This window comes from Contarinia nasturtii, unplaced genomic scaffold (genome assembly GCF_009176525.2).
Source record: "Contarinia nasturtii isolate CC-2019 unplaced genomic scaffold, AAFC_CNas_1.1 Cnas_scaffold_533, whole genome shotgun sequence".
NCBI classification, from domain to species: Eukaryota; Metazoa; Arthropoda; class Insecta; order Diptera; family Cecidomyiidae; genus Contarinia; species Contarinia nasturtii.
Genome location: NW_022197885.1, coordinates 3,024,383 through 3,043,840, shown reverse-complemented (window position 1 = coordinate 3,043,840; position 19,458 = coordinate 3,024,383). Strand labels below are relative to the sequence as shown.

General features: G+C 33.6%; 1 protein-coding gene across 1 annotated transcript in view; it reads right to left on the bottom strand.

Annotated features, from left to right (window-relative positions):
* Nucleotides 1-19,458, bottom strand: part of LOC116339896 (adenylate cyclase type 6) — a 63,407-nt gene that overhangs the window by 23,908 nt on the left and 20,041 nt on the right. The gene's annotated exons all lie outside the window — the stretch shown is intronic.

Here is a 19,458-nt window from a genome sequence, read left to right as displayed (position 1 = left end):
ATAAGCCATTCGAATCCATTGTCAGAAGAAACAATGGCGAAATTGTGTATAGCAAATAAATACACGAAATAGAATGGGATAAGCTCGTCTTTGCTGTGTGAAAATAAAATGAAATACTAGTGTATATATTGAGTTTATTGTTATGAAGAAAACAAGAATCGGATAAAGAAGGTACTGGCCAAAGCCTTATCGGACGAATGAGCGGTAAACAGAGAAACATCGAGACGTTGAAAGATAAACGGAAAAACACAAGAACATGGACCAACGAACATTGAACAATTTGATGCTTTTTGTGTAACAGTTTCCATCGAGAACATGTTGCCATATTCAGCAATTTGTTGCACATTGATAAAACGATGTGCCAAATATATGTCGAGGCAAGTACATCGGATTGACGTTGGTTCATTCAACCGGATATCAACAACACCAAGAATGATTTTTTCTCTTCCGAAAAAATATTTATTTTGACAAAAAACATCTATCCAAACTCAAGTTTTGAGTCGCAAAAAGTTTTTTTCCTCAACACATTCATTCTCATTTTATTAAAAACAAAGATTATTCAAGTGTAAATTTGTCGATATTTGCTTTTGAAGCGGAACGGTTGCAATGGAAATATTCGAAATATTTTGCTCATTCCGTTGTGATGTAATTTTTAACTATCTATTTTTTTGTCGTTCGGAATCACGAGTTTAACATGGCGAAAATGTGCTGAAAATACCCTCTAGCGTACCATTTGAAGAAATTTCAAAGAAAAATAAACACACACACACATATTTAACTTCTTTACATCAATTCTATTGGGTTTAAACATCAAACTTTTGCACCCAGCAAACTGCTGAAATGAACATTTTCAACAGTTTAATTGGTAATGAAACGTTGTTTGTACAAACTGATATAGTTTGCAATCGAAAATCACAAGAGATAGTTTTCTTTGTAATTGTCTGCATAACTGTATGTTTAGTTATAGATGCACTGAAATCTGAACGATTTTATATAAACGTACCGAGTTTTCAAATTATATAAACGATCGAAATTTCAGATTTGTTGAACAATTGAAAAAGCAAAACGACTTTTCTCCGATGAATTCGTATTCGTTGTTGCATTTATGTGAACTCGTTTTCTTCCCGTTCTTGTTTCTTTAATTAAAATAAATGGGCTGAATGGTTTCATAAAATGGTTATTTAACAATTTGCATCTAAAAATAAATGGAGCTTTTATCGAACAAAAGTCTGCGAGAAAACTTAAATAAAGTCAATCGATATTTTCTTCCAACTGGGAGAGAAACTCTATAATTAAACATAAAAAAGAGCAATTGTAATTAATTTGAACAAAGATCAAAAGGTCATGTCATCAGTTTGAGCAACAGCTTGTTATTAAGTTTCAATGTTTGTGCCAAAAATGCGTTGTTGTGTTTATGGTTGCAATGAAAAGTGTAGTAATCATCCATTTCCTGCACTTTGTTTGTACTTCAGTATCGGATAACATGGTACTTGTGAGGTTTGCAATCGATCAAAGACGATTTTCGACACTGAGATTGTATTCTTCAGCTCGTTAGCTCGTATTTTATTAAATGAAGTAGCATCATTCGTTCGTCGTATGACAAACAATATCTATGATATTGATTGTTTCGATTGCATTTTGCATGTGACATGCGACAATGTTTGACATGAACTTGTTGTTATTCAATGAAATTGCCATCCATCTTGAACGAGATATGCCAGTCACATTTGCACTTTTCAACTGTTTGCATTTGTACTACGTTAAGCCTGCTAGATTTTTTTTATGTCGATCCGGTCCGGATTATCCGGACGAGTTTTCTCTAAGTCCGGGCGAAATCCGAGCGATGCAACTAAAATTGTTTACTGAAAATCCGAACGAATCCCTGAAAAATTAATTTTTTCAACCAAAACAAAAATATTGGCCTCATAAAATCTTTGAATTATATTTCGATTTTTACAAAAATGACTTGATTTTCAACGTAAGCTCAATAAATGATGTTACTATTGTTTTTGATAAAGAAGATTTGTAAATATCAAAAAGACGAAGAATTCAACACATTTGAAGAGAAAAAAATCCAAAATTATTGAAGTTATTCGTTGAAAATTTAAAAAAACCGGGTGAAATCCGGGAATTTTCCGCCATATCCGGGCCGGGCATCCGGGTCGGGCGATTTTTCCGGGCGAACCCGGGCGATCTGGCAGGCTTATACTACGTGCAAAAAAACAACGAAGAAAATCCCAGCCAAATTATCGATTGTTTATTTAAGTCTCTTGGACATTCCATTCACTGTGCTGGCGTCAATGGCAAAAATCGTTTCCAAAGCATTTCTGAGTTAATTTGAGCGAACATCAATTTTAATGAAAACTTTTCACAAACATGTGTGTTGCTTATACAATGCGAGTGAAACAAATGACAAAGGAATTTATTCATAAGTTGAATTTCATACGATTTCTGTATACAATTTTGAAATAATATAAATTCTCCCGCAAAACATGAAAGAAGGACAATGGCATACATATTCATCAATCTTGTTTTATTAGATGATTTGATTTAAATGGCTATGATGACGTTGTGCTTATGCGATTCGAATTTCAGAACATGCTTATGTACAGAGAAAATATATTTCGTTTCGTAATTGGACCAGTTTCGTATTGCTAATACAGTGAGTGTGTGTTTTGTTTATTTCAGTATGTTTTTGTAGTTGTTGTATTTTTGTGGCTTTCAATGTTGATTCAAGTTTCTCAAAGACTTTAACGTGAAGCATATCATTGTTTTTGGATCCTTATCGCATCGAATGAACAATTGTCCTTGCCAACGATGCTTTCGAGTGCGAAATTTGTTTCCGTGTTATCAAGATTTGACTTAATTGAAGGTGAATTCCGTCTAATACGAGGGTGTCACGAAATCCAATTTCATAGCATTTTGCATCGTGCTATATTGGGCTCTTTCATACGTGTGTGTGTGTGTCTATTCTTTTTTGCCTTCATTTGAAATAGGTAAATCGTTGAATTTCTAATAAACACACACCTTTTGAGATGTCTGAGCCAATCTATATATTTTGTGTAGAACCATTTTCCGTTCATATTACACTCGTCAATGTGAAGCAAAGACATGACTCCGACGGGATTCTATTTTCCATGGAGAAAGAGAGAAACAAAATGAAAATAAATAGAAAGACCGTGAAAATGAAAGAAATGACGACGATGTGAACATATAATCAACAGATAAATGGTGCGAATTTATTTGGTCGCATTTTCACTAAGTAAAAGTGCGACAAGCAACAATCGCTCTCTTCTCTTCACCTGCAAGATATACTAACACGAGACACAAAATGCTATTATCTAAAATTAGTTTAGGAATATATCAAAGAATAAACAGATTTATTTTATTGCTTTGACACATACTTAAGTCGATTCAATGCGTTCAATTTTTTTTGCTCGTTCTTACATGAGAATGAGCGACGTGTTTTGAATGAAAAAGTCATCACATGACGTACGAAATCGACATTAAACCATCCCAAAACAAAGTAGACGGAAAAAGTCTCTGTTTTATGCATTTTCTTTGGAAAAACATGATCCGAATCCAGAAAAAGAACATATGTAAACCATACTGGTTCGAACACATGCATGAAATGTAGAATGAATAGATTATTATTATTGTTATTATATTTATTTGAAGAAAATATACGCATATCAAACTAAACATGTTGACAACCCTAAAGTAAAGATATTTTCAAATATTTTTTTCCCTTTGTTTTCGATTCAATATCCGTTTGTACTGTGAAATTCAATTGTTTTGTTATTTTGAGTCACTCTCTTCAGGCAAACAAATTGAGTTTTCAAAAAATCTCTAGTAGATCAAGAAGAAAAAAATACGGATAATTTGCAAATACGAAGACATTTGAGTGTAAGAAATTGGCCGTGAGCATGTATAAAATGATCCCATTACAATCGAGTAAGTTGTTAAGTTCAACCCACATTAAACGATTCATTTTAGAGCTTTATTCGCATTGTAACGACCGGAAAATAAACGAACAAAATACATACATAGACAGAGAGAATTGTCAGACAAACAAAAATGCTATCGAAACCAACTGACTTTTTTTTATAAGAATGAATGGCCAACCGAAGAAATCAATGCATAAAAACGAAGAAAAATGCTTGAAAAGCAAGTTTTATGGCCCGGTCTTTTATGATACCATTGAGGGGAAGAAATCAGCATATTTTATGCTTGCAGCTGTCTCCATTATATAAAAGAATGCTAAATATGACCGAAGGCGTTAAAATTTATTCAAAATCGACGCTCAGTTTTCGTGCTCAAGGAAATTCAATGCAAATAATTTCGATGGAATTGGAAAACAATGGAATAAAAAAAGAAACGATAAAAATTCTTTAAATAGTTTGGCGTTTACATAAATCATTGTATTGTTAGCCCGAAAAGTAGAAATATTGTCCGGAGTAATTTGATCCTGGATCCAAAATGTTCGTCTCCCTTTTTTTCCAAGGAGTGTAATCTAAACATTTTATTGAAATTCAGCCACAAATCCTCCCTTTTTGAGTTTTTTTTGCACCAAAAGTTCTCATTCGTGTAAAAAAAACAATTAATACTTTTGTATACTGAGATAAATTAATTTGTCAATGACAGCAACGTTCTCGCAATTAAATTTTTTAACGAGTCTTACCTTCAATTTCATGATCGAAATCACTCATTCATTTGATAAAATAACATGGCGCCAATTTATTTTGCGGCACAAAAAAGGACGAATACACCACCTAAATAAACAAGGACGAAGAAAAAAAATCGAAAGAAAGTTCCGACGATTTGAACAATATCGCAATAATTTTCGGACAACATAAACATTGGTTTAAAAAATTAAACTTGGTTTCATTGTTTAGTGCCAATTGAAGACAAAAATGTCATCCATTGAAAGCACCTGCTTCGCTATTAATTATTATTTTTCGATGCCTTTTCTTTTTTGCCTAAATACACAACGCAAAAAAGAGAAGAAAACAACGACATCGATGCGTCGTGACATTCCAAGCTTTCTTTTCATCAAAACGAAATGAATAGCTTGTTGTACACAGTGTGTATTACATATTTCGTTTTCGTTTTGTTGTGTTTGTATTTTGGATAATTAGTCAGCCACACGGATAACCTCTGTTGTGTATTGTTTCAACGGTATTCTTTTCGATGAGAAAATTCAAGCACAAAAATTATTACGTCGAAATGTGAAACACTGGAAATGCCGTTGGCAGCTCACAAAAAAAATTAAGAAAAAAGAATGTAGACATATTATTATAAGCATCAAAGCTCGGTTATCTTATTCAATTATGTCGGTTGGTGTATCTTTGTATATGTGCTGGCTGTTGTTCAAATGAATGGTACTAATTTTAAGACAACCATCCAATTAGCAACAAAATGTGTAGCAAATGCAATCGATTTTGGTTTTGCAATCATTTCACAGATGTTATGTGCACTGCTGATGATTTCATTTGTCTGCCTTGTAATGCGATAAAGACATTATTAAAGCGTAAAAGCTTTGCTTGAAAAGATACAAATCATGAACGTATGTTACTGTGTCGAGTTTCGTTCAATCTTCAGATTGCTTGAAATAAATGATTATCATCACATGATTTAAAAATAGAAATACAAAAAGTTAATATTAAAATCTGCAATCATTTGCAAGATTTCTTAAAATGTTTAACCACGTGTAGCACGATTCCAAAGAAACCCCATTCCTCAAATATAATTGCCAAGATTCGTGTATATGTTGCTGTTATTGAAGTATTGAGTTCATTTTATGTGCTTGCAAATCCAATCAGTCGACTTTATAGCTTTCGAATTCGACTTTTACAGTTCATCTTTTTTCTCGTTTTCCTTTTTATATAACCGATTGCACATTGTTCAAGTCAATCCATTAATAATTCCGTTGATTCAACGAAAACGTAAGAAAAGATCAAACAAAATATACCATCTTATTTTATGCTCGAACAATACTTGAAATCTAATACAAACACACATATATATTCGTTAAACAACAACAAAAAAAAACATCATACATAATACATAATGTGGAGAACTCACTCGCCCCAAAAAAAAGACAACCATTCAATTTACGACTATTTATAACGCCTATAATTTTCGGTTGGTTCCAGTAAATTTGTTATTTAATAGCGAATAATTGTTACAAAAACAATAAAATGAGCTCGACAATCCACCCCCATTTAAAGAACCAAAATGTGTGCATTCGAACATTCGTGCGGTAACGTTTTTTTAATGTAACATCATGTACTTGCCATAAATTGAATCACAATCATCCAACAACGACGCACGACTACCGCATGTAATAATGTTAACTGTTACTCTTTAGGCCGCAACAATTGTGATTGAGTAGCTGTGGCACAGTGCGAGATAGAGTCCACTGAGTGTGTCATCGTTTGCTTTCATCACCAGCGTCCAAAACGATTTTCCCATAAATTACGTTAAACTGTCTAGTTTCGAATTTCTTCATAAAAATACAAAATTTATGAGACGACTGGTTTGGTTTCGTTCAGCGCAGTCATAAATCAACATTGCTACAAGCAATGTATGTGGTGTAATACGAGTTAAAAAAAATTGTGTGCCGCATATTCTGATTGGCCTTCATATCATATGAATAAGATAAATGGCATGGAATTCATAAGCCTTTTTTTCTATTTGCACTCGTGTATACCGACTTGTCTTGTTATTTAATTCATTTAACGAAGCGTTCGGTTGGTGCGTGACGGCATGAGATATTGAATATGAAATTCGTTTGAAATGTAATAAAATTGTTAGACATAATATAATTGAATGTATTTGAGAGAGATGAAATCAAAACAAATCAGACGAAGCCATTGTTAGTCGTCATTCATAGGGTATCCGTCATGATGCTAGAACAATAACATACACTTTAACTTGAACAATACATAAAGACGCAACAATCAAACACATTGAATGACAAAGTTTTGCAACGTTACATCAACGATGGCAAAAGTTTTGTATTATACTTGTGCTCAAAGTTAAATCAACACCATGCAACAAAAAATCAAGTGAAAAGATTTTCGTACGCTACAATTGAATGTTTTCACTAGAAAGGAAAACTTTCAATCTTCATCACGTTGTGGCTGCAACAAATTATTGATTACACTTTGCCTTTGTTTTGACCATTTTCCTCTTTCCCTCTTTGCCACCCCATTGTACCGCGTTGTATATACATACACCATTTTTAGAAAAGAAAAAAAAATCAACTTCATACATTTTTAAAAGCATTCATTGAAACTTTCATCGACTTATTCTCAAAGGTAATACGCGTAAAGCATTTCAATTTCTTTTGTGTTAACCTCGTTCTGGCATCCAATTGAATTTGCGTCATCGTGTGCCTCGAATGAAACTAGAACAATGAATGCCCAAAATTGGATATAATGAGTGAGTTTACATTTCATTAACGTTACATTGACACTCTTGATTTACGAGAGGCGAATAAAATCCAAAATTTACGTCCATCATCATTGACTGAAAAATTCACATTTCAAACAAAACAATTCATAGAAAAGCGACGAAACGGAAAAAATGTGTGCCACCCTCATTATTACTTGAAATTTTGTGTGTACTGAAGAAAAGAAGACTAGAAAAAATGAGAAATAATTTCAAAGTTTTGACAAACTCGACGGATAAAGCATTTTGAATAGAATGGATTTCACCCACATCCATGGAATGCCACCGTTCTTAATGCCAATTTCACAAAAGTTTTAACAAAATAATCAAACAGAAGTTTTTACATTATTTATTCAGCGAATTGAGTTCGCGTTGTTTATTATACGGTGTAAAATTGAACGAAAATTAATACGCATACTAAGATGTAAGATATGGCTGTCAGAAAAGATGTGAAAGTGTAATTAAAGATTTATATATGTTTTGTGTACATTGGAAATTTTTATTTTACAAACACCCCTTACGGAAGAAAATTTATTTGCATTAGAATCCATTAGTAGTTTTTTTCGCTGCTTCCAACTAATAACGATGTGCGTGGTTTAAACTTGAAACTGCACATCATTCAATTTTCCTGGTAATCTCTTTTAAGTAAGGCAATGTTGTTCGACTCCATTGGAACATTTTTGAAAAGAAACGGGCAGAGAAAGAAAACCCAGAATGGAAGTTTATTACCAATCACGTAAACATTGGTGGATGTTCATTTACCGTTACTACATTCATTCTGTATCGAATTAAGTTCAGTGGCTGAAAAGAGTTCGTGGAATTTAAATGAGCAATATTAATGCGAGTAAAAGAGACGATCATATAGACTTCATTTACTCCTCTTAGACTGAATTATAGACATCGTATTCAAGGTGAAGAGTTCAGTATTTAATGTCTGATATTGAATTATTACAGACGCGTCAGCTTTCAAAATGATAATTTGATTGTTCTACCGAACGCTTTTATTGGAATCAGATTACATTTTCAACAAAAGTCGGTCGACAATTGTGATATCAAACTTGAATTTATTCTTAAAGGGTCAATTCATCAACTACCGAGACAGCGTCTCTCTTTCAATTTCTCTAAAATTCAATGCCATTAAATCAATTAAATATTAATTTCTTATCATCAGCAATTTAAAACATTAAGCCCATTAAACCATAATCACCGTCCGTGAGCGACGTGCAAAAGAAAAATTCTGCTGAAGTTCAGTTTATAAATGATTGGCTTAATTATATAAGCAAAATCATCGTAGATACTTTCGCAGAATCAATGCGGATCATGTTTGCAATTAAATTATTATGATTATCAATTAAAAGTGACTGTATCGTTTTGCTAAAACGTGGTTATTGTTTATGGGCGCATAGTCGTTTTGGTGCCCCATTGTGTCTCGCCACTTTGTTGCGTAAGCCCTTCACTTTGTTTCACAATAATTGAATTGCTGTGTGAAATCGACGTTTTCATATGATTTTGTTCAGGAAATGTATATAAAGCACAAATAGAAGATTGGTTATTATTCACATATTATATTGAGATATTTTCAGCCAGATGAATCAGCCATCGTCAGGCACTGAAAACAAATAATAGTGATTTTTATAGTTATAAAAACACTTCCAATCACTTCTATTGTTTCCACTCCATTTCATCGCCTGACGATAGGTGCCTGGGCTGATTCATCTGACTGAAAATATCTCAATATAATGTCTGCTATTATTCCATACAGCGCATTTCCGAGATTTTCTTATCATAATAAAATATTTATTCCACCTTGGGCTATTGTTAACACATATAAGCCGAATGCTGTGAAACAGAATGACAATGTTACTCAATGTGGTTTTTTAAAGCGATGCAATTAAGTAAAATTAATTGCTCTTTTATTAAAATATTTTTTAATTTAGTTGAATCGCAATATTTCTCGCATTTTATGTGAATAAATGTAACATTCATCACATCAAAATAAATGCGCGATAATTTTATTTTTCTCATTGAAAATTTCTAGAGTTATTACCACACACTCCTTTCAGTTCTATATAAATGCATTGAATTGATTTTAATTGGAGCGCGTGACTTCAATATCCAGATACATACTCACACAACCACAGTCCACACTACACTCAACTCAATGTTCCTGAACTAAATTTGCCCATTTTCTTTTCGTCGACACTTTTAGCCAAGAAGTGAACACAATAAACTCAACGATCCATTGTTAAGGATGCCATTAAAGAATCATTACAACCAATTCAAGTTTTTCCACGAACGAACGAAAGACAGAAAACACTTGCGCTTTTCCAATCGCTGCACACCACTCTTATATTGTAACCCTCTGCTCGAAACGAGTGCTTTGTCGAGTAAATAAACTGGAGCTTATTTAAGTGAAAGAGAGACCAAAAGAATGAAAGTGAATTATTGGATTTGAATTACTTGCGTTGTTTGTGAAACTGTGTACAAGAAGTACTCGATAACATTTTGAGCAACACAAACTCAGTTTGGCCAGGTGAATAGTTTAGTGAATACATTGAAAATGAACAAAATTATGTATTAGAATTTGTAAAGGCAAAAAAAAAATCATTTTCAATTTGTTCTGGTAAAAAAATCGCATTTTACGGCACATAAGTAAACAAGTGAGAATATTTCTTCAATTTTATGCGATTTTTCTGTAATGTGCAGGATGGATTTCCTAATAGGATTTCCGTTTGAAAATGTGAGTGACGTGGAATCAACTGCACACCTTTGTATACAATTTAATCCATTTAGATGACAACAGCATGTACCTTGAAACCTTAAGATGAGATACAACATGATTGCATACGATGGCGAACCAGAACTCTCAACGAATCGCTCGTTTAATCTCAGTGAACCACAAATCTGAATTGAACCTATCCGATCTGTACGCTTCATGCGAAAATAAATATAAAAATTCATGCAAAATGTTGACAACTCTGGTTCAGGCGAAATGCTGCTGGTATCACTGCTTTGACGGTGGAGATAATGCGATAAATGAATCAAAGCATTCGCATTCAAAGTGTGGTAACCATATGTTCAACTTGAATCTATCCAAAGAAGTGAACAATAGACGTCTCGATTATATAGTAAGAAACTACAGTGAAACTCAATTATGTATCCTAGACTGCAGTCAATTCCATTAATATTGTATGGGCTTTATTCCATTCAAACAGCACTGTATTTACTGTGCATACCATGCAAATGCATCGAATCGCATGTAAATTCAATTGAATAGAATAGATTTCAGCTCAACGGTTCATCGGACAGAAGTAGCTATTCACCACTTGGAATAACATTAATTCTTATAATTGCAAAATAAATATTCACGTTAAGTAAATAGATTGCATTCCAATATAGACCATATAATGGCACCGAGATTACCTGTCTTACTGGGTGTGTGTGTGTTTGGTTGTGAAAAACCGGAAACCGCTTCAATGAGAATGAAATTTTATACTCAACGAACGTGTTCAGGTTGTGAACGACCCAGGGCTCATTCATTATCGAAACATTCCATAACGGTTCAATCTCGTTCAGTGTTTGATGTTGTCGTTCCTTTCCTTGTTGTTTCACTCTTTCTATCTCTCTCTTTCCATCGTTTCTTTCGTCGTAACATTTTCACTTCAATTCACAATTTTATCCATTGTAAGGCTTCAATCCAATTTAACCATAAAATTGAAAACTGATTCACTCTCATCTCAGTGAAGCGTTCATGGTTCGATATAATTTTCAACGCATTTTCACTGTGTAAACGTTTCTCAATGACGTTCGATGAATCAATAGGATGCCACATCGCATTTATTTATAATATCTAACATATATCTCTATATTTATAGTTAGCATAACCACAGCACAAACGGCTACGGCCATCGCTAGCAATGAAACACACGAAACTAGATACGATGCATAATTAATGTGCTCAATATCAAATGATGCGGTTCAGTGTGGTTGAAATGCGTGGAATACAAATATCGAAATGGATAGAATTTATTAAATATTTACCGAGTTTTCCAAGTGAAATTCAATTAATTGAGCGCATTTTATTTTGTGCCAATTTTTTGAGGAACATTCTGGGCCATTCAACACAAACCTTGCCAAATATTATTCTATCAATTCCATTTTATTCAATTCATTTGATACATTTTTTGTGTGCACAAAATGAAAGATTCGGTTCTTGTTCGTTTTTTTTTTTGCAAGGGCAAAAACACGTATGTTCGATGTATGAAAATTGCATCCAAGAGATGTTTGCTTCAATTTTTTTATTGCTGGATTCCCTTTTTTGATGGAATACCTTTAGCCAAATAACACCAGTTTTGCAACGATATTGCCTTTTTTATCCTGTATTCGGAGCAACTTTGTTGACAAACCTCTGTATGTATTTTTTTTATTTAGATTTCGACATCACCAATAAAAGTAGATGAAGTGAATTTTTATAAATATGGGTATACGTACATTTTTTCAAATGTATTTTCATCGCACCTGTTTCCATCAAATTGAGACGTATTGTGTGCATACAAACAATTCGTTGCATGCACATATATGAATAAAAAAATGTATGCAATAAAATGGGTTTGGTTTTATCTTTTATAAGTATTTTTCTTTTCTTTGGACATTTTAAGCATTCGACACTTCAACTGGGATCGGAGAATATGCACAACCGATAAGTGTGAAAGTAGCACACTTTGGGTACATAAGCTTTGGACGGAAGAATTGCCATACATGCTCTGTATACCAAAACAACTGATTCACATTCATGAACCAAATCGTACATATTCACTTTGGAGAATGCCAAAGGCGCGAAAAGGTTTGCATCAAAGTAGTTTCAATCTTTTTTTACAAATTTCGAAAATGTATTGTATTCAATATATGAAACAAGCTGCAGAAAAAAAAAATGGAAATCACTTTATTCGATTAGCCCTTTTTTCTATCACTCGCTCTCTCTCTCTCTCGGGACGATACACATATTCATATCAGTTTATGCTTCATAGCTGATTTCCGATGCAAAAAAAGGGAACACGTTTCATAATCAATGTGAATCAGGCAAGTGCAAAAAATGAACCAACAAAAACCATCAATGTAAAAAAAAAAATCCAGTACTTCAGTATTTGCGCTGTGTTCGCCAGTAACTGGGCTAAAAGATGAATCTGATTTTGTGACTTCCATAAAGCTTCATAATATCAATAGAGTGAACAGAAAATAAGCATATTTCTCGGTTTCTAGGATCTTTTTTATTCGGAATATTTTTGCATTTGATGGCAATGCGCGTTGCGATATAAAGCAAAGAAGTGGTGCAAATAATTGAATGCGGTCATGCAGTAGATATGGAATGGGAATATTTTGGGCGTTACGACATTTTGCTTTCATTGTCTGCGGCTATATTTTTTGGCTTCATGAACGCACAATTCAATGCAAATGATATTAAATGCGTCCTAAACGAATGAACTTCGGCACTGAGCATCCGTACTGATTATTTCAAAATTGCTGCTTTGAACAACAATCCCAATTTGATAAGGATCGCACGGTCGAATAAAAAAAACATCGAGCTCTCGAGTCGAAAGCCATAGCTTGATGATATTTTCCGTCGATAGGGTGAGTGTGTGTAAGAGAGGTACATTTGTTGGAAAATAGTTAGAGGAAGCCATTCGGTTGAAAAAGTGTTGTTGGGTGTAAATCGGTTTTTTGTTATCGTCATGTCGTCCTTCATCTCTGTTCGAAATTCACCCAATCGAAAAAGTTACGAAGAAGTCCAACAATGCTTATCATTACATTATTTTACACGAAATTATTCGCTTTTCATCTCTAATTTAAATTGAATTTATTTTGCTCGTACTTTGTTTGTGTGTGTTTTTTTTTCTTTTTCATTGTATCTACCTTCAAGTGCAAGCGCAGATATTGTGTTGAATTGTAGATACATTGTCGTTTGACCTTTGGACAAAGGCATCATTACACAACCAACGTTACTCAGTGCTCAATTGAGACGCGAAAAAAGTGCAAAATGGAAACCATAGTGTAAATTGTACGGTAATTATGTTCAACAGTGATGAGGTTGTTGATGGAAAAATATTCAGCGTTATTAGTGAGTTTCTAGAATATGCGCAAATAATAGAGCATAAATCAGAATTAAATAACTGTTTACGAAATGGCACCAACACAAAATTAAACTACCTTAATTTAAGAGTGTTCATTCTCGTCGTTGTTGAAATGGTCCCCCCACCCCAATGTAGAGAACAAAAAATACAAAAGAGTGGTAATGAGAGGGACAACAGAGTGGTGATGATGATGATGTCGTTTTAAAAACTAAAGAAAATACTGCAAACAATGACATTTGCTTCGTTGTTCAAATGGCACATACAATGGTTTGTCCCTTCAATAAATAAATGGTTCATTTAATGACATAGACAAAGCGGCAGAGTTTCTACTTGAGACCTTGACAAAAGCTCCAAAGAACGGTCATTTCTATGAATCCAGACATTAAGAAGTGGTGAGATGGTGTAATACATGAAAAGAAAGAGAGGAGAGATGTGGGGCAGGGCAGGGAGTACACACAAATGTGAGATATCAAGAAAATTATTGAGTCAAATAGATTTATTTGCACTGAAATTGAATATGGTTGCAAATGGGGTCAAATGCAATTTGAATTACTTCATTACGATGTAATTTGATGCAATGATTCCGTTTTTCTGCGTATCAGGTTGTGTGTACTTCGTATCGCTTATATTTACCCAATTTGCCAATATCATATGATATTATTCTCATGTGAATAGATTTCGTGATGTGCCGCATTTGACGTAGTTGGACGAGAAAACAATGTCGAGGCAACCAAAAGCACAAACTGAACTATGTTTCTCTGTTCATCGCATGGAATTACCTTTTTTCGCAATGCAATGTGCGTTGAAAGAAAATTGTATCGATCCCATGGGTACAGAGTCCGGCAAGTTCATATCATTGATGAACTTTAACACCGACTTTAGATCGTCTTTATGACTTCTTTTATTCCATTTGACCAGATGCGTTTTGTGCTTGGTATTTGCGCTCGTATTTTCTGTTGAACCTAGTCTCGCATCAAAGAGTATTGTATTTTAATATATTATCTTTGGTTGCCGTTTTAATACGCATTTATATTTATTGGTAGTAAAAGAAAATTGTTTTCCTCGCAACATTGTTCTCGAAATGACAGCGATGGAGATGAATGCGCCTCAGTTGTGGTTTTAAACATTTATTTTACATTTTTTACGTGAGGATTTGCTATTGTGATGTTGTACATCTTTTATTTGTTGTGCATAAGCCACATTTTTCCCCCCTGTTAAATGTAATTATTCAACCTTAACAGAGCTTTTCATGTATGTGTGTGTGTAAGAAGATGAAGTGCTTAACGGCAAACGTAACAACAATGCATGTTACAAACAAACTAAATTACTCCCCACCAGTTGAATTTCGTAAAATGGTCTTGCGTTAAACACAGTAACACACACAGGGAATACAAAATTATTATTATACATTCCCACGCGTGTAAGTGGCATTCGGTTTGTGCGCTCGAAAAGAAGATGAATAAAAAATAATATTCTATTCACTCTTTGAAATGTGTATATAGTGCGCTGTAAGGCATATTGTTGGAACAAGACCAAACAACCAAATCGTTCGATTAGCATAACAAATAGATCGAAGTATACAAGAACGAATGCGAATTGACAAAGCATAACAAAGTTTGTCCCAAACACAGAAGAATAAATACAAATGAGTGTTTTTAACGAGCCATACAGAACGGAAACAATTTAATAAATGGAAAACAAGAGCATACTAAATTTCTATACTATAAATTGCGATTGAATTCAATTCGCAATTAGACTGGTGCCTTTTTTCACTTCGAAATAAGCAAACGAAAGCAAATTTCATGCACAGAACATTTTACAATTTTCGAACGAAACAAGAAAAACCGCAAGAGTCTATTGCCATTTTGCCCTCCCCTTCCATTCTTTCGGTATTTTTCAGTTCGGTAAAAAGTTTTTTCATTTAATATCGCATCTGTTTTTCTTTCATTTCGTTTCAAAATAAATACGAGAGACAAAATGAATTAGACATGGGGCGTTGTGCAGTGTTCCAAAAATATAACTTTGAGATGTTTACATTGTTTGACGATGGAGATGACAAATCGAATCGCTTCCAAATAAACTTCAAGGTATGTGTGTGTATTTTTAGTATTTGTATTCATGTGTAAAACTTGGTCGACGTTCGTTGGAGATTAGGCAGGCGTATTGTCGTTTTTTCAATTAACCTTTAGTTCAAAGTCGATATAAATGAACTAATTTCTTTGGTATATTTCACACAGGTGCACACATCACAGTGCAGAGTACGGTGTGTCAGCAATGCTTCATTCTAGTTACATGGCCTACGCCAAATGGTGGTATAATTTTGATGCGAGTCTCGTTTTTGTCATAATTGTAGCACGCTTTCATCTTTTTCGATTTATAATTTCCTCCGAAAACCATTTATATCGCTTAATGTAAACGTCTCTCACGTACTTATGATTATGCTGCATCACGTTTTCCTTTTAGCCCTCGCATTTCACTTCCGTCTCAGTTCACTTCATCCCTAGCTTCTTTCAAAACGTTTTGATTTCTCTACGTTTTTCTTTCGGTATTATTTTCTCTCTCTTCCCTTTCCGTAAAATACAACAAAATAATCATAACATTTTTTTTTTCGTATTGTTGGTCTTTTTTCGATTTGGCACAGCTTTCATCGTTAACTGGTTACATTCTTCTTTTTCACATTAATATTAAATCATTACATAAAGGAAATGTACGTAGTAGTTAAGTTCAAGTCAAGCAATGCGATAAGTATACAACTGGCAAAAACGTACTGCCTAAGCTTAAGGCGCAACATTAAAACATTAAAGTGTGGTTCAGTTCACAAGAATACACCAGCATTTTCACATAAAATGGGTGATTGCTGTAATTACAGGACGATATTCATTACATTATGGATGAAATATAATTTGATGTCATCAAAATTCTGGATGAAAGAAAGAATGTTCATTCTATTTAACCGATACTTTGCTGTCTATTTGCTTGAATTACACACAAAAAAATGAAAAGACGAAACAAATAAAAAATGGATAAAATTTCGCGGATGGCAAAAGAAAAATCGATTGAAGTTTTGATGAATAAAATTCGTTAGAGAAAAATACAAAAATAAATTGTTTGCTGTACGCACATCGCACAAATATTGTGTTATTTTTAATCATTTGTACAATACTTCTGATATTTACACTGAAACCTAGCACCAATCAACATTAATAATGGCCGCCGAAAAAAAAGGGAAACAATTTATAAATTCAATCTGGCAAAGTATTTCGTCAACATGCTTTTGCTCGGTGGTACGAGCGTCTGTTTGTGTGTATCCCATTTCAACTGTCTGTTTAATGTTTATTTGACCTTTTTCCTATCCATTTCTCCTCTGATAAGTCTCTCATTTCGCATTGAGTTTCTTTTTCCATTACAGCAATTCATTTTTAATTGAAATATTCCCATCTGAATGCGAGCCACATTCCCCCAAATTCAGTTGGTGCTCGTTTATTTTCATAAACATTGAATGACCGCGATGAAAATGCGAATGGGAATTTTTTTGTATCGATTTATGGGATCTATACCATTTTCAACACTTCATCAACTGAAATTGAATATTAATTTATAATTTCGGAATATTACTTTTTAATTGATTTCAATGGCGATATTTTGAGAAGGTTCCCAAGTGCTGATTGCTCGATTCCGATTATATCGGTTTTTCATGCGGATTTATTTATGAGCTATTTTGAGTATATTTTTTTTTTTATTTTCTTTTCTCTCCAATTTTCTTTCTTTATTTCTGTCTGTCTCTTTCAATAATTTAATGAAATTCCGCCTATTTTTAGTTTACAATTTCAAATAGTTCTACAAAATGCATTTTCGATGATTATAATTGTGGTGATGACGATTGCGGTTCATGGTGAAGTCGGTCAAATACACATGTGTATTCAAATGATATGCAAATGCGTAATAAGTTTCAATGAAATGCAGTGCTTTGTTTTCGAATTGCATTACTTCACATTCCATTCATGCAAATTATCACACGTATTGTGCGGACTATTTATTGGGTATATGTTTTGTAAATTAATTTGAATAATTGATATGTTAAATTGACACAATACACTTTATTACATTAACTTAATACAAATTGCTTAATCAACTCAAATTGCTACTACGATTATTATATTATTGTTATGAAAATGAGAAGTAGCATGGATATACTTCGAATTTTGTGTTTAACGATTTGAAGTTCAGTCTAGTATATTCTTCCAGTTGCCGAATGAGATTACGATCATAGTTGTAGACAGCAAATGTTTTCAATTGTTGATTGTGATCAAGAAATGTGCACAAATTTTCAAATGTAAAATTCTGATGGGCTACCGTAAAATGTTCGAGATGCGGAAAAGTTTGTTCGATGCAATGTGTGTCGATGATTTTGCAGAAGAAAAACTGTAAACTGTTAAGTTTTGGAAACCATTTGTTAAATTCGGATATTGTTTGTCCCACGCAACCTTGATTGAAGTTTAAGTTGTTGACGTTTGGAAATGGTTTATTTGTTGTCATTGTTGGTTGGATGTGATTAAAAGTTATTTCGACCAAAGTGCCACTGCAGTGGGAAATAATCGCCTCATGAATTCCATTGTTGTTGAAATGTTCAAAACCATGGTTGTCTTTACGTTGGTCGTAGGTGACACGTACATTTGATATAACATCACCCAACAAATACAAAATATTTACGTAGTCAGGATGCTTTGTTTGATAAGCGGAAATGACGATTTCTTTATTTCGGTACTTTCTCAAAAACACACGCCGGCAGGCAATCAAGAACCGAATATGAACGCACACAATGTCAAACAATTGCTTTAAATTTAAATTCATGAGAATTTCTTCCAGGCAATCGTCGTTCAAAACATCGATAATACTGATGAGCGGCTGTTGTTGAATTTCCAAACGTTTCGGCGGCGAGTAAATGGCATCGGTCAAACGATATTTGAAATGCTCGTCTCGTAAAAAATCTTGACATGAGCTCTTGGATAAACAACTTATTTCCATTTTTTATCACCACTTAGCGTATATTTTGGCACACACACAACGTTAAGTCTAAGTTGACGCTTGGAATCTTCGGAACGACTGGCCGCCGGGTTATTAAACAACGTGTATTTATAGCCAATACATTGTGAAAATATTCCATTCAATTTAATTTCGTATAAAATTTATGCAAATTACCTACGTGCCATATTTCCCTTTCCAATTTGCCGACTGGAAATAAATTTAATGTTTTTTTTTTTTAAAAAAAAAACGATACTTATTAGATCATAGACGGAAACAAATATTGCGCTTTAATTTGAATTTAACAATACGATGAACAATCGCTGTAGACTGCGTATACAAAAATCTATTGCATGCAAACGCGATGATTTCATTGATTCATGGTGTGTTAAGTGGGTTATTTTAGGCTCCAGTTCAAAGTGTACCATTGCAGTTGTTCACTTTTTTGACCTTTTTTTCTTATGACTGGCAAACAATGAAGTGTTTGTACGCATTTTGATTACACTCGGTCTAAAAAAAAGAGCCTTTTATTGAAAATATCTATTTTACGATAAACATGTCTAGATGTAGATTTTGAGTAAATATTCTTAGTAATTTGCATTACGTTGCTAAGTGAAACCGTCTAAAGTAGCGCCCATTTTCAGCGATTATTTTAAAATTGGGCTATTTTTCAAGAGTTGTGTCGTTGCTACCAACTTCCAATTATCAGAATAAAAATTACCGTCGTCATTGTTGGCGATTTTTATTGATGAGGCTGTTTTACAAGCTTCATTGTTCATCAAATATTCTGTTATCTCCAAAGCGGATTTTATCGCCTTTCAGCAACACATTTCAATTTGAAGCACTCAAAAGC